The sequence below is a fragment of the Dermacentor albipictus genome, chromosome 5 (assembly GCF_038994185.2).
Source record: "Dermacentor albipictus isolate Rhodes 1998 colony chromosome 5, USDA_Dalb.pri_finalv2, whole genome shotgun sequence".
In the NCBI taxonomy this organism is placed as follows: domain Eukaryota; kingdom Metazoa; phylum Arthropoda; class Arachnida; order Ixodida; family Ixodidae; genus Dermacentor; species Dermacentor albipictus.
The window spans coordinates 40,481,511-40,498,272 of record NC_091825.1 but is presented as its reverse complement, the minus strand read 5'-3'; positions in this window follow the sequence as shown (position 1 = coordinate 40,498,272).

Sequence of the window (16,762 nt, the reverse complement as noted above, 5' to 3'; positions counted from 1 at the left end):
GTATATTCACACATGTATTTACATATATCAAAGCCTATATATGTAGACCAACATACACGTATGTAAATACAAACAACACATATAAGGAAAAATCATGTACAATGTGGTTGGAGATGGTCAGTAACATGTTGTAAAAATATGGATGGGCAGATTATGTCGACATTGGCGGCGGGGAGGCCGTTCCAGTCTGCCGCTACGCGAAGAAAAAACGAGGCTAAAAATGTTGATGTTCGTGAGCGTGGTCGTGAAACTTGCAGCGAGTGGCTCGTCCGGTATGATATGCGCGCCGCGGGCGTGATATATGGTGCTTGATGAAGGATAGGACTGTAAAAGAATTTGTGGTAAAGACAGAGGGAAGCGATGCGCCGACGTAAAACGAGGTCCGGAAGCCCAGATAGTGATTTCAGTGACGTAACGCTTACGTCATATGAGTACGACGAATGGATGAATCGAGCAGCGCGGTTATGTACCGCTTCAAGAGCGTCGATGAGACATGCTTGATGCGGATTCCAGACTGCTGAGGCGTATTCTAGTTTCGGTCGTACAAGTGATGTGTAGGCAAGTAATTTTACGTGATTTGGGGCTTTCCGCAAATGACGTTTTAGGAAACCTAAAGTTTTGTTAGAAGCTGATATGATGGTATGCACATGCGTACGCCAGTTGAGGTCGTTTGATACAGTGACACCGCGGTATTTAAAAGTGTCGGTTGATTGAAGAGCGAAGTTGGTAATTGTGTACGCAAACGTCCGAGGGTTATGACTGCGGGTAAATGACATGCTTTTGCATTTGTTAACGTTTAGTGTCATTAACCAAGTGGTACACCATTCTGAAATATAAGTAAGGTCCCTTTGTAGGGTTATCTGATCCAAAGTGTTAAGTACGGTGCGGTAGATAACACAGTCATCCGCGAACATGCGCATATTACAGGATACATGCAAAGGTAAGTCGTTGATATAGATTAAGAATAGGAGGGGGCCAAGAACCGATCCCTGGGGGACGCCTGACGTTACTGGAACCGGTGTGGATAGGTGGTTATTTATAACAACGTACTGCGATCGATTAGTAAAAAATTCTGCAATCCATGCTAAGATAGTAGGATGTAAATTTAGCGGGGAGAGTTTCGCAAGTAATCGTTGGTGAGGCACTTTATCAAACGCTTTAGCATAATCAAGAAAGATCGCGTCAGTCGGTATGTTACTATCCAGGTTAGTGTGGATGTCGGGTAGAAAAACTGCAAGCTCTGTTTCGCATGACAAGCCCTTGCGGAAGCCATATTGTGAAGGATGGAAAAAGTGATTACTGTCAAGGAAATTTATTATGTGGGAGTAGATCACATGCTCCATGATTTTACAGGGGACGCTTGTTAGAGAGATAGGGCGGTAATTTAGTGGGGAATTTCTGCTACCTGACTTGAAAACAGGAACGACCTTCCCTGTCCTCCAGTCGTCTGGAATGATTCCTGTAGAAAGTGACTGTGAAAAAATTAGGGTGAGATAAAGTGAGACGTTGTGTTTGGTGTTCAAGATTTTGGTATTAATTTCGTCCATTCCTGCAGAAGATGACAATTTAAAATTTTCTATTATGGATGAAATTCCATTTTCACAAAAATTTATCGCTGGCATGTCACAACGAAAGTCAAGCGAAGGTAAACATGGGGGTGCGGTCCCTTCATCAGAAAATACAGTACTGAACGTGGTGTTGAACAAGTTCGCACAGTCCACGTCCGTAATCCTTTCATTCAGGTCACTCGTGAGTACGATTTCTCGCGGTTCGTCGTCTTTCAGTGTTTTCCAAAACTGTTTGGGATTAGATTTTAGTAGCTTGGGCAATTCTAAGTGGTAAAAAGAAAGCTTTGCTTGATGTAGAGCAGAAAGGTAGTTTTTATCTGCTTCATAATATTTCTCCCATGCTTTTGGTTGATCTCTAATCTTTGCAACCCGAAATAGACGTTTTTTATTTTCAAGCCTTTTTAATGTTTTCGTAAAGCATGGTTTGTGACGACTGGCTCTGAAACTTACTTTAGGTACAAATTTATCGGTTAATTCCTTCAGCTTTTCTTTAAAACGTGTCCAGTTGGCGTCAACATTATGGTGGTGGAACGTTGTCTCAAATGTGGGAAAAAATGTGCGAAGGCCCTCATTTATCGCTTCATAATCGCCTTTGTCATACAACTGTATCGTTTTCTTGTACATTTCGCACTTTGTTGGTCGAAAAGAAAAGCCAGCATGAATTACCTTGTGGTCACTTATTTCCTTGAGATAATGAATGTACGAAAGACTTTCGGGGTTGTTGGTTAATATTAGATCTAAGATATTGAATGTATCCTGTGAAACACGTGTTGCTTCAGAAACCAGCTGGGTCATGTTAAAATTGAGGCAGATATCGAGGAAGTTCCTGGCTTCGGTTAGTCCTGCCGAAGAACACAGATTGTCCGTGTGCCAGTCTATTTGCGGGAAGTTAAAATCGCCAAATAGTAGTATGTGTGCATTTGGGTGAGCAGCAATAAGCTGGCACATGATTTGGTTAAGCTGGCTGCAAAATTCGGAAGTAGTGTGGGGAGGTCTGTAACAAACGCCTAGTAGTACGGTGTGTGGGCGTGATTGGATAGCCACCTATAATATTTCCAACTGTGACCGAACATTGATTACTGCACAAGACAATCGTTCGTGGAATGCAATCAGTACACCACCACCGCGCGTAGATGTACAGTCATTGCGGTACACACGAAAGTTTGGTAGGTCCGATAGCACTTCAGTATCGCTCACGTCGTCAGTGAGCCACGTCTCGGTAAGTATTAGTAGATTACTGCTAGAGGACAATACAATGCTAGATATACGTTCACGTTTTTGAAGAAAACTGCGGATGTTAGTGTAAATTGCAGAAAGTGAAAAATCATCGCTAGAGACAGCATATGCTCGGTTCTTTTCTTTCTTTTTTTGGTGCTTCGTCTGCTATGATAATTCTTTGATGCTATTAGTACTGTGGTCAAAGACGTAACGCTTTTGGTTCATATACAGAGTTTTGAAACGGATGGAAAATGGTTTGTTCTTGCTTTTCGCAAAAGCAATTAGTTGTTTACGGGCATTTTGGACTGGGCGCGAGAAATCCTCACCGATGCCATAACTTGTCCCTTTAAGCATCCGGCCTTTTGACAATATTGCAGCTTTGGTCTTGTGTAACGCAAGCTTTACTATTATGGGCCGGCAGCGACCGGCTGTGGGACGGCCGAGGCGATGCGCACGCTCTATATCCCTTGGTTCCAAGGTTAGCTGTAAATTATCCCGGCAAAGGTTTGCGACCAACTGCTCTGTCTCTGCGAATGTTTCCGAGGAGGAGGGGTCGGGGATGCCGTAGAAGATTAGGTTATTTCGCCTCGAACGGTTCTCGGCGTCATCCATACAGGCTTCCAGCTCCGAAATTCGAGAGGCAGTGCGCTCTGTGCCGATGCGCATGATTTCAATTTCTTTCCGCAGTGGTACCAATGCCTGATAATGATTTTCGAGATCTGTTAGTCGTTCGTTCAATTTCCCTATTGTTTTGTCCGTATTGCCGAGTTGAGGTTTCAGGCCTTGTATTTCAGCAAGTACCTGCGCTTGGCCGTTAGTCAGATTACGCATTTCCGCGAGAAGGGCTTCATTAGAAGGGCCAGGGTTAGATTCAATATCTCCAGCTTGGAGTAGTAGCGAGTGCATTACATCAACACATTCAGCAATAATAGCAATACAGCACCGTGGGCTCGGCAGCTGTACCAGGCAATAATTACTCGTTTTTTTTGCAAACATAAAGTAAGGTTCACCAACCTGCATAGCGAAAGTGAACTGATTAGTGGTCTGTGCACTGGCACAGTCACCAAGCCCACAGGATTGCGCCGAAGGTGCTTGTTCCTTTATAGCTGGTAGACTTGTTGCTGTCGACGATGATGCGGCAGCCCAATCTCGGGAGAGTTCCGCTGTCCAGCGTGCCCCATGCGGCTTGGACAGGAACTGCAGCCTGCCGACAGGTAGGAGCCGGGCAGTGGGTCCGTAGCTTCCAGGATCGATGAATCCGCATTCCGATGTTGTCTGCGATGCTGCATGCGCAAGCGCAGGCAGCAGCAGGCGCAAAACGCAGTAAACCATCTGCATAGCGAAAGTGAACTGATTAGTGGTCTGTGCACTGGCACAGTCAGCAAGCCCACAGGATTGCGCCGAAGGTGCTTGTTCCTTTATAGCTGGTAGACTTGTTGCTGTCGACGATGATGCGGCAGCCCAATCTCGGGAGAGTTCCGCTGTCCAGCGTGCCCCATGCGGCTTGGGCAGGAACTGCAGCCTGCCAACAGGTAGGAGCCGGGCAGTGGGTCCGTAGCTTCCAGGATCGATGAATCCGCATTCCGATGTTGTCTGCGATGCTGCATGCGCAAGCGCAGGCAGCAGCAGGCGCACAACGCAGTAAACCATGTGCATAGCGAAAGTGAACTGATTAGTGGTCTGTGCACTGGCACAGTCACCAAGCCCACAGGATTGCGCCGAAGGTGCTTGTTCCTTTATAGCTGGTAGACTTGTTGCTGTCGACGATGATGCGGCAGCCCAATCTCGGGAGAGTTCCGCTGTCCAGCGTGCCCCATGCGGCTTGGGCAGGAACTGCAGCCTGCCAACAGGTAGGAGCCGGGCAGTGGGTCCGTAGCTTCCAGGATCGATGAATCCGCATTCCGATGTTGTCTGCGATGCTGCATGCGCAAGCGCAGGCAGCAGCAGGCGCAAAACGCAGTAAACCATCTGCATAGCGAAAGTGAACTGATTAGTGGTCTGTGCACTGGCACAGTCAGCAAGCCCACAGGATTGCGCCGAAGGTGCTTGTTCCTTTATAGCTGGTAGACTTGTTGCTGTCGACGATGATGCGGCAGCCCAATCTCGGGAGAGTTCCGCTGTCCAGCGTGCCCCATGCGGCTTGGACAGGAACTGCAGCCTGCCGACAGGTAGGAGCCGGGCAGTGGGTCCGTAGCTTCCAGGATCGATGAATCCGCATTCCGATGTTGTCTGCGATGCTGCATGCGCAAGCGCAGGCAGCAGCAGGCGCAAAACGCAGTAAACCATCTGCATAGCGAAAGTGAACTGATTAGTGGTCTGTGCACTGGCACAGTCAGCAAGCCCACAGGATTGCGCCGAAGGTGCTTGTTCCTTTATAGCTGGTAGACTTGTTGCTGTCGACGATGATGCGGCAGCCCAATCTCGGGAGAGTTCCGCTGTCCAGCGTGCCCCATGCGGCTTGGGCAGGAACTGCAGCCTGCCAACAGGTAGGAGCCGGGCAGTGGGTCCGTAGCTTCCAGGATCGATGAATCCGCATTCCGATGTTGTCTGCGATGCTGCATGCGCAAGCGCAGGCAGCAGCAGGCGCACAACGCAGTAAACCATCTGCATAGCGAAAGTGAACTGATTAGTGGTCTGTGCACTGGCACAGTCACCAAGCCCACAGGATTGCGCCGAAGGTGCTTGTTCCTTTATAGCTGGTAGACTTGTTGCTGTCGACGATGATGCGGCAGCCCAATCTCGGGAGAGTTCCGCTGTCCAGCGTGCCCCATGCGGCTTGGGCAGGAACTGCAGCCTGCCGACAGGTAGGAGCCGGCCAGTGGGTCCGTAGCTTCCAGGATCGATGAGTCCGCATTCCAATGTTGTCTGCGATGCTGCATGCGCAAGCGCAGGCAGCAGCAGGCGCACAACGCAGTAAACCATCTGCATAGCGAAAGTGAACTGATTAGTGGTCTGTGCACTGGCACAGTCACCAAGCCCACCCGAAACAGAATTGTTACATGATTTGGCATCATTGCGAATAATTTTTTTGTTTCACACTTTTTCTTGTTTCAGTATTTGTTGAATGTGCGTAAGCTCAATTACCACACATCGCGATGCAAGTTGTTTAAGTGTAACATTACCTGGTTATTAATGCAAAAGCCTTAAATGGCTCACGAGGCAGAAAATGCGCCGTTGTCGGCGTGACCACATCACTGCCCAAAAAGGCTACGAACTCTCGACTTGGCATAACTTGAACCCTCGCCCTGTGGTTTTATTTAAATTGAGATTAATTGAGCCCCGTTTAGTTAAGGTGTAGCTAATTAAACTCACGACCTATGGTGTAAATAAGGGCTGCGAATCGTCGATCTCTGAGCGGAGTCGATGCAACGACCTTTGGTGTTAAGGCGAAGTTAATTAAAGCACAGTTAATTAGGATTTATTTATTTAAAGAAGTCGTACCCACCACCTTAGGTGGTCGGTGATCACATGATCTTTGGTGTTCTTGGTATTCATTAAGAGGAAGTTCATTAAGGTACCGCTATTTGATATATAGTTCATTAAGGCACCAGGGCTCCCTACCTTTGGTGGAAGTCGAACCCTCCACCTTTAGTGTGCGTCGAACCCATGGCCTTTGGTGTTCATTCAGGCTAGGGTTAATTGAGAGGACTGAAAGAGCCTAGGGATTGCGCGGTGGTGGCAATGCTTTGGCATTCATCCACTTAAGAATAACTGTCTCAGGAGTATCTTTTTATGCGTCTTCACTTGAACGAGCCCTTTGGCACATCGCCTTTTAAGGCAAAAGTGTTAGATCGCTATGTTTCAAGGTCGCGTTGTGAGCTACAGAAAATCGGAACACTCGTGCCACTGATCACGTGGTCATCGTCGTCTTCTTCCAAGTGGCTGTCACATCGATGCCGCCAATCATGCCAAACAAAGGCACAGTTAAATATTATAGAGGTAATTAAACACTCGAACCCACGACCATTGGTTTACATCGAACCCATGAACTTCGGTGTTAAATAGGATGAAGTTGGTTAAGGCATGGTTAATTAAGGTAGCTTTATTAAGGCACTCGAACTCATGACCGTTGCGGGGAAAAACAAGTAATAAGAAACAGCGCATTCGAAGAAAAATGCAAGGTAATTTAATCGATGTCTCTTGAGCTCGAAGGCTTTCGCCTTCATCCTCTATGGCGTATGCTAAAGGGACGGCTTCTTTAATCGACTCGCAACACTTTCGCCTTCCTCTACAACTTGTAGCGTTCCTACTTAAAGGACACAGTAAACGTAAAGCATTGCTGTGGAACTGGCGTCCATCTTGTCTCCTTTTTATTCTCACTTCCTTCTTCTCTTCTCCTGAACCCAGACTCCTGCGCTTCTTCATCTTCTATTCCAAGGCTCATACCGCTTCACCCTTCCAGGTTTCTTTTGCTAACCCCTCCTGGGGTAATACTTGAAAACGTTTCCAATCGAAGCACATTCAACTGAGCCACGTTCGCCAATGTACCACACAGTCTTCAATATTCCTTTCTGAGTGGCCGTCTTTGTCACAGAGTAAGGACCATAAAATTTGGCATTGGATTCTCTTACTCCTTTCCTAACTAGAATGAGGTCGGTGACTTGAATGTCTGGAATATCTGAGCAATGTCTCTTGTCAAAAATTTTTTTATTCGTTTACGGTACCTCTCCTCCTGCGATTTCTGTTTCCTTTCCTCGACGATCTGGAGATTTTCTAACAGCCCAAGTTCACGGTCCGCCTGAAGAATAGGGGTTTCTCCTGAAGAAGCGAATTGCGGGCTGCATCCCAAGCCGCTGGTGTAGGAGCGATTGTGATGTCTTACAGCTGCTTCTAAAGAGCATTTCCAACCACCAGGGAAACTATCGTACATCCTGATGTATTGTTTAACATCTCGTATAGCACGCTCTGCAAGCCCATTCGCTGCGGGATGGTATGGCGCACAGAACTGGATTGATATATTATGGTCTCGAGCCCATCTTGCTAGCTTTTCGCTCTTGAACGCTGGACCGTTGTCACATACAATTGTCTTGGTTGTCCTAAACATATCCCGTTCGAGAAGGGCGATGACACTATTCGCATCTTCTTTTCCTGCCCGTGCCGCGACCATCCTGGTGCATTCATCTATGGCCAGAAGAAAAGCTTGCGTTTTTCGGACTCCTTCTCGTTTCTTATTTAGCTCGGCGAAATCCAGGTGTATAACTTCAAAAGGCACGTTTGAGTGGCAAGGTATTATCATGGCGTCCGTAGGCTGCTTATATTTCACTTTGTTGATTTGACAAATGTGGCATGAACGAACGTATCGATTGACGTCGTCTTTCATGTGAGGCCACGTAAATCTCTTGACTAGCTTGTTGTAGGTGCGCCAAAATCCGTCGTGTCCTCCAGATTCTGGGCTATCGTGGTACAAATAAAGCACCCTGGAAACCAGCGTTGGCGGGACTTGATAGCGACCTTCCCTAAAAATCAATTGTTCAGTGCCTTCCCACAATTTAATTTCATTGATTTCTGCCGATTGTTCGTTGTTGGCCTGTATCATCAGTCTAGACAATGCATCTGCATCAGTCAAAAGGGGTCCAGGTCTGTGGGAGATGGTGAAATCGAACCGCTGCAAATAGTTCACCCATCTGGCGATACGTCCCTTAGGTTGGGTCATATTCAAGAGATGAGTGAGGGCTTGGTGATCGGTGAACAAAGTAAACTTCGCACCTTCTAGGTACGTACGGAAGTACTGAATTGCTTTGAGGACTGCAAGAGCTTCCTTTTCAGTAGTGGTGTAGTTGACTTCAGGTGGCTTGAGGGTGTAGCTGTAGTAACCTACTACGTGTCGCTTTTCTCGGCCGGATGCTTCTGGACATTTGTGGTACAAGACTGCACCTGTCCCATAGTGTGAGGCGTCGGTATTCAGTTCAAAGGGTAAAGTGAAATCTGGTATGCGTAGAATAGGGTCAGCAGATATTCTGTGCACCAGATCACGGTAGACTCTCTCACATTCCTCATTCCACTCAAATGGAACTTCTTTCTGTGTTAGGCGCGTGAGGCATCTTGTTTTGATGGCAAAGTCTTTTATGAAGGGCCTGAAATGTCCTGCTAATCCCAAAAATACACGCAATGAGTGTACGTCATATGGTTTTACCAGTTGGGATATCCTGTCGACGGACTCTTGTTTCGTGCTTTTGGTAGTCCCATCAAAGACTCTTCCAAGAAACACCACTTTTCTTTGAAAGAACGCACTTTTCTTAAAATTAACCTTGAGGTGTGCCAAGCTCAAGGCATTTAATACCTGGGACAGGTGTGCCTGATGCTCCGTCTCTGTTTTGGAGAAGACGATAATATCGTCTATGTACACGTTACAAAAGACACCTAGGAAAGGCTTCAGGACTTCGTTCATAATCTTCTGGAACCATGCTGGTGAGTTTTTCCAGCCGAAAGGAAGCCGGTTATACTCGTACAGGTCGAAGGGCGTGATAAAAGCAGTGTACATTTTTGTTTCTTCGGTTAGCGGGATCTGCCAGAAACCTTTGCACTAGTCAATACGTGAAAAACATCGGCAACCACCTGTCTCATCTATAATCGTGTCTATCTTCGGCATGGGAAATGGTATAAGTTCTGTCTTTCGGTTGAGAACCCTGTAATCTGTGCACAGTCTGAAAGTTCCATCTTCTTTCGGCGCAATAGTTATGGGAGAGGCGAAGGGTGACACCGAAGGCCGGATTATATTGGCGTCTAGCATCTCCTGTAATTCCTTCTTCAACCATATCTTGCGCTCTCTTGACATGTTGTAAGGTGATTTTCGGATGACGGTCTTGTCGGTGAGTTCGAAAGGCACCTTGTGTGACGTCATCGCCGGTGGATAGCTTCCTATGCATACTAGTTCAGGATAGGTCGTTGCAATATCCTCCGCGCAATTGACAACTCGCAGGTTATCCTTTCTATCCGGCTGTGTCTCTTGCCTTGATAGTCCTTCCACTAAAACCGCATCGTCCCAGTATACGTTGATTTTTAGTTTCTTTATATCTGGTCTGGATAGCAGAAAGTCATACGTCACCCCCTCAATCACCAGTACTTCACTCGCTATTTCATGACCTTGGAACTCGATGTTTACTGAGGCCCACTGATTATGCATTGTCACTTTTCCATCGTAGCCTTGCACCCGTAGTACTCTTCCACTATGCAGGTGACTTGCATCTACCAGCTTGGCATTTATTATAGACACAGAAGCACCGCTGTCAACCAAAGCCATCATGTGTCTGTTTCCCACTTTCACAGGGATGTGAAGTAGGCTAGAGCAAGTTAAATAAACAGTCTCAGTTGTGGTCATCGGGTCGGACTGATCACCCTTGTTTATCAGTTTTTTGTCGTCGGAGCCTCTTCAGCGTCCGAAAGTAGGGGAACAGGGTCGCTGTCGATGTTATGCACCCGACCTCTGGGAGCGCGCCAACCCAAGCTCTCTGTGCCGCCTGCAAGGCGGCGCGGTTCTCGCTGATTACGGCTTGACCAATCCGTGCCGGACCGTGTGAAGTGACCGCTTGAGCTAGCGTTTATATTTTCTTCTGAAGTAAATGATATGTCGTGAAGGCACTCCAGGAGCCCGTCCATAGTTTTAGGTGACCGTAGTTGCACTTGCTTCAGGACTTGCGCGTGCAGTCCGTGCATTATTAGTGCTACTACGGCAGACGGAGGAAGCATAGGCTCGGCCAGCTTTAAAAGGCGGCATTTGTCAAAGAAATACTCTACGAGGGAGCCTTGCTTGAATTTGAAATTAAGCGCGGCGTCCCACCTTTGCACTGGGTTGCTTCGGAATGTCGTCAAGAATTTTTCTTTCCACTGATTCCAAGAGTTGCCAGCCTCTTCAATAATGTGCAAATCATACCACTTCCGTGCAACACCGCTTAAGTAACTACGCATGTTAGTAATCTTGTCCTCATTAGAGTGCCAGTTGTTCTTTCCAGCGGCATATTCATAGAATTCAAGCCAACCTTCTGGACTTGATGACATGCCGTCGAATGCATCAGGTTCTACAAATTTAGTCACTGGCTTCTCAGCGTTTAAAGAGCTTATAAGCGATGTCACCAGCTGGTTTTGTTGCGAAATCTGTTCTTGTTGTAGCCGAAGTGCTTTCAAAACGATGCTCACCTCTTCCGTCGACGACTGTGATCCAGAGTCCTTCCGACGCATCGGTTGAAGAACTAATTCGTCGAAGATCACCGGAGGCAAGTTCACGTTCACAGCACCCTTCCGACGTAGTTCATCAGGGTCCATGGAAGCCTTCTCTAAAACCAGGTTCATGAGTTCTGCCGAGTTGAGTTCGCGAGGTAGTTCCACCGCTGGTTCATCTTCAGCTTGGTATCTCGAAAAGATGATCTTGTCCGCGGAGGTCTCCTCAAGGAAAAATCTCACCCACATGTTGGAGTTCGCTGCCGACTGCGCCAAAATAATGTAGCGTTCCTACTTAAAGGACACAGTAAACGTAAAGCATTGCTGTGGAACTGGCGTCCATCTTGTCTCCTTTTTATTCTCACTTCCTTCTTCTCTTCTCCTGAACCCAGACTCCTGCGCTTCTTCATCTTCTATTCCAAGGCTCATGCCGCTTCACAACTGACAATTTTGTGAGCGCTTCTAGCTCACTTCACCGTTTTAATCTATATAATCGTCATCATCCCAGGTCTTGTTCTTTTTGGCCGGCGCTATCTGCAGCCTCGCTTAAGAGAAGCGCTGTGTTGGTTGTTTACTAGTAAGTGCTGGAGGTTTTCATCCATCCTTGTGCCGTACCAGCTTCCCGTTTTCCCTGGAGCTGCGCTTAGGTCGCCAGGTGCGCTCGCATATATGCGAGGCACAGTAAATTCTCAGTTGTATAAATGTCGGCTTAACGAATATTTTAGAATAATGAACTTTTGGAAAATCCACGCCAGTTTTCCTATGCATTAAATGTAAAAATCTTTCAGTTGAACAAATTTCTGAACAGCGAACATTTCAGGTGAGTGAGCTTGATCAGTCGACCCGGGCTTACTTTGCAAATCAAATCAACGAAGTTTTGCGCTCTGCAGCGCGGGAGTAGCCGACGCCCACCGTCCCCACATTGCCTCTCCAGCGGCGGTTATGTGCAGTGGGACAGTGAGTTGGTTACCAGACCTGAAATATCAGATCTGGAAGCTGTTTCGAGTGTTGGTGTCTAAGAATAATGAGGCGATGAGGAAGGTGTAGAGGCTGCTTGAAATACTGGTATTCTGATCGAGGCTGCAGGGTGGCTTCGAAAGTTCCGAGACTTCGTGCATCAGCAGCAAGCTATGCCAGAGGAAGTGCACAAACACTTAGATCTCTGGAAAGGTTTGTTACTTCTTTCGCTTTAGGAGCACCATTGAAAATCAAAATTAGATTTCTCTTTTTAATATGAGCTAGTCAGCAGCGTAATTGTTACGCACTTCGTATGTATCTATGTACATACATAAACAAATTGCATTTCACACAACTGACTCAATGTCTCTTGTGCCCTATACAGTTCTATATCCTTGTGAATATTCAGTTTATTGCACTTTCACTTAAGTGAACTATTTCCTTGCCTCCGCTGAAGTTCACTGAAGAAAGTTAACTGTATTGGAGTCCAGCGGCTCTACTTCTATTAACACTACAGCTCCGGGAGCCCCAAACGCACCAGTTTGGTCAGCCAATAGTCATCAGCATGATCCCCAGATGTTCGCAAGACTTTGCGGTGATGACATTCAGGACTGCATCAACAACTACAACGCAGTCAATGATCTGAATAAATGGGACGAGCATCAGAAGTTAATAAACGTCCTATTCTTCTTCATCTACGTCGCGAAAACCTGGTTCCTCAACCACAAACGGGAAATCGCCTATTTGGTCGCATTTACGCAGAAGGACCCACATACCTTCTGCACATCTGCTACCCGGTATGATGCAGCGAAAAGGAAGCTCGCCAGCCGTTTCCCACACGACGGTGAGTGATACACTGCGTAATGAAGACGTCTTGTGGGCTTTTCTGAGGCGCCAGTAGCAACATCACGGAACGAGAATATATTCGTCAAATTTTGAATGGAATCAAGCCCGTCACATTTAACGCCGTGGTGGTTGAAAATCGCACTTCGTATATTAACATCCCCGCTACATGTCAGCGCTTGGACGAGCTTCACTCCCTTCAGATGCTGGGTAAGTGTGTACGACATTACACATCTTCCTGGTGAGGCTCATGCAGATGATCTACGGCCTTGCCAATGCTATTCACAGCGTGTTTACAGGAGGCATTCAGAGACCTGGATTGGGAAGAACTTCAGATAAAAGTTAATGGAGAATGCCTTAGTAACTTGCGATTCGCTGATGATATTGCCTTGCTTAGTAACTCAGGGGACCAATAGCAATGCATGTTCACTGACCTGGAGAGGCAAAGCAGAAGGGTGGGTCTAAACAATATTCTGCATAAAACTAAAGTACTGTTTACCAATCTCGGAAGAGAACAGCAGTTTACGATAGGTAGCGAGGCACTGGAAGTGGTAAGGAAGTACATCTACTTAGGGCAGGTAGGGACCGCGGATCTGCTTCATGAGACTGAAATAATCATAAGAATAACAATGGGCTGGGGTGCGTTTGGCCGGCATTCTCAGATCATGAACAGCATGTTGCCATTATCCCTCAAAGAAAAGTGTATAACAGCTGCGTCTTACTAGTACTCACCAACGGCGCAGAAACCTGGAGGCTTACGAAAAGGGTTCTACTTAAATTGAGGATGACGCAACGATCTATGGAAAGAAGAATGATGGCTGTAAAGTTAAGGGATATGAAAAGAGCAGATTGCGTGAGGGAACAAACGCGAGTTAATGACATCTTATTTGAAATCAAGAAAAAGAAATGGGCATGGGCAGGACATGCGATGAGGAGGGAAGATAACCGATGGTCACTAAGGGTTACGGACTGGATTCCAAGAGAAGGGAAGCGTAGCAATGGGTGTCAGAAGGTTATGTGGGCGGATGAGATTAAGAAGTTTGCAGGGACAACATGACCACTATTAGCACATGACCGGGGTAGTTGGAGAAGTAAAGAAGAGTCCTTTGCCCTGCAGTGGGCGCAGCCAGGCTGATCATGACGATTATATTTATACTACGGCTACTGCAGGGCAAAGGCATCTCCCATACCGTTACTTCTCAGTGCCACCATTTTATGGTCTGCGGTCGCCTGCTGCTGCACGACAGCACCATGTGCATGACTACCGGTGATGCGCGGTCCCTTCGTCGCGACCGTCAGCAGCAGAGGAACAGAACGGCTCACTACAAATTTATCAAGCGTCACTAGGCGCCGGCTGAGAGAGGGCGAAGCCCGGCGTCACTCGGGGCACTCTCGCCGTCAGCGTGCGGAGCGAGATACTTCTGGTGCGGCCCCGCAGCCGCTACGGCTACCTAAGCAGTGGTCCGTTTACTTTTTTGGCCGACAGTACATCGCGTACGTTTGGCCAGCGCTATTAATACGTCAAGTTGACTTTCAAGATTACTTATCGCGTATATTTGCTGAACAGTTACGGCTGTATATGGACTGAATTTACGTGGCAATCCTCACTCCCAGGATATGTTAAATGCGGACGTACTGCATCAGAACGTTAATCCCAGCCTGGTAGTCCTCAGAGGCAAATACAAAAAATTCGAGCGATGCCTGATGCAGATATTCAGCTATCAAAACAATTGGATCTTTTTCAGAGACCTTAATGGGTATCACGTGGGCACTCACAATCACAATCTAGCACGGCTGCTCAGGTTTGATCCCAATGGAAATGGTACCGTGTGACACTCATGTTACCTAACATTTGAGATGGCACAAGGGGTCCAATAATGCAAAACTATTCCAATATGTTTTTGTTCCGATCACCTGACGTCAAATTTGCGTAACTGCCGACGCAAGCATCGGGCGGTGACCCTCAGGGTTATCTGAACAGACCAATCAAACTTTCTCTTAGTTTATAGGAGGTCACTTTTGCTTGCTTTAAAAAGGAATCACATTGTCTACACTGAACGGTTTGTATTATCTAATTGGCTTACAAGAGTCGAGGAGCATGCTCAAGTAGAGAGGGATTAGATGGGGCCGAGCCAGTGCACTGAAAATCGATAACCACATGAAGAGTGGGGTGCCGGCGTGTGCAATTAGTCCGCTTGCCTTACTTAGCTTGAGGTGACTGGTGGAAAATCGCAGTGGCATGCAACGCAAGGCTAAGAGTGCCGCTAAAACCGATCCTCAGCAAAGAAGAGTTGGCATAGCGATACCATAAGCGTGCCGGAAGTGCTCGATAACAATACACGCCCATGCAAAACGTTTTATTGTACGCAAATCAAGCCATGGCCTCCGGCAGGTGCGAGTAGTCAGTACCTGAGTGATCGGCGGCAGCCATTTTTATTCCTTTCAGTACGGGGCAGCCTGCGGCTTTTCAGAAATACATTCAGTTTTGTTGGAGTATTAATGCATCTTTAACGCGCACAGGTCACTTTCACGCACTGACCCGCCGTGGTTTCTCCGTGGCTATGGTGTTAGGCTGCTGAGCACGAGGTCGCGGGATTGAATCCCGGCCACGGCGGCCGCATTTCAATGGAGGCGAAATGCGAAAACACCCGTGTGCTTAGATTTAGGTGCACGTTAAAGAACCCCAGGTAGTCGAAATTTCCGGGGTCCTCCACTACGGCGTGCCTCATAATGAGGAAGTGGTTTTGGCACGTTAAACCCCATAATTAAATTTTTTCATGCCGTGAGTTTTCTGGCTATGTGATGTCTTGTGAGACAGGTGAAGTGTGTTCAGCCTCGAACCTTTTGACCAATAGCAGAGGGTTTATGGGGAAAAGGCATGAAGTCAGAAATAACTTTTTCTTTCGTTTGGTCCAATCATGCAGAATCAGTGTGTACGTGTCATATCATATGGGAAGCTATCGCGGTTTTCGTGACGTCGCGTGGCAGACAGGCGAAGTGGGGGTGGTTCAAAAAAAAGTTTTTGACCAATCGTGGCCTTCTGATTGCAGAACTGGAATAGAAAAGTTTGGAATAACTTTACGCTATAGCGCCCAAGGTTACGGCAGCAAGCAAGCTACACCATCCTTCCAGTGTAATGTAGTGGCATACGCATTGAGCAAACTACACAAGATTCATACACAAGATTCGCACACGATACTTGGATGCAATTCTTCGACGAATATGGTTAACATACCAGTGCATGGCGTCGAGATAAAATACAAAAAGATACACCGGTCATGTCTTTGTTTTTAATGCCTAGCCCACTGCACAATAAAGTGCCAACATAATGCTAACGTCAATATGCCAGCGGCCACATACAGACAACAAAAGAGCTCCTAGCGGCGTTAATGCCACTGATATTACCTACTCGTCTCAGTCTCTGGCTCTCGCAAGGCAGCAGCAATACAGGCCAGATGTTCAAACGCTGTCTCTTCTTCATGCAGCTTTTCACCGGCTTGGCTGCTTTCCCGGAGTGTACTACGAAGGCCTTCCTGGATGCATCACCGCTCGCATGTCATCACGCCCTGATGTTCCCGCATGCGCGCGATGACTGCCCTATCTCCGCCCTGGAAGATAGTCATGGTCTGTTCACCGCTGGATTCGACAAGATACTGACCTCTGCCATCGGTGACGTCAGCCTGGATGGTGCACTAATGCGAGTCACGATGCCGGCTCCGTTCAGTATAAAAGCCACACCGCAGCTTCATCGCTTCAGTGGGCAAGGCAGCAGCAATACAGGCCAGATGTTCAAACGCTGTCTCTTCTTCATGCAGCTTTTCACCGGCTTGGCTGCTTTCCCGGAGTGTACTACGAAGGCCTTCCTGGATGCATCACCGCTCGCATGTCATCACGCCCTGATGTTCCCGCATGCGCGCGATGACTGCCCTATCTCCGCCCTGGAAGATAGTCATGGTCTGTTCACCGCTGGATTCGACAAGATACTGACCTCTGCCATCGGTGACGTCAGCCTGGATGGTGCA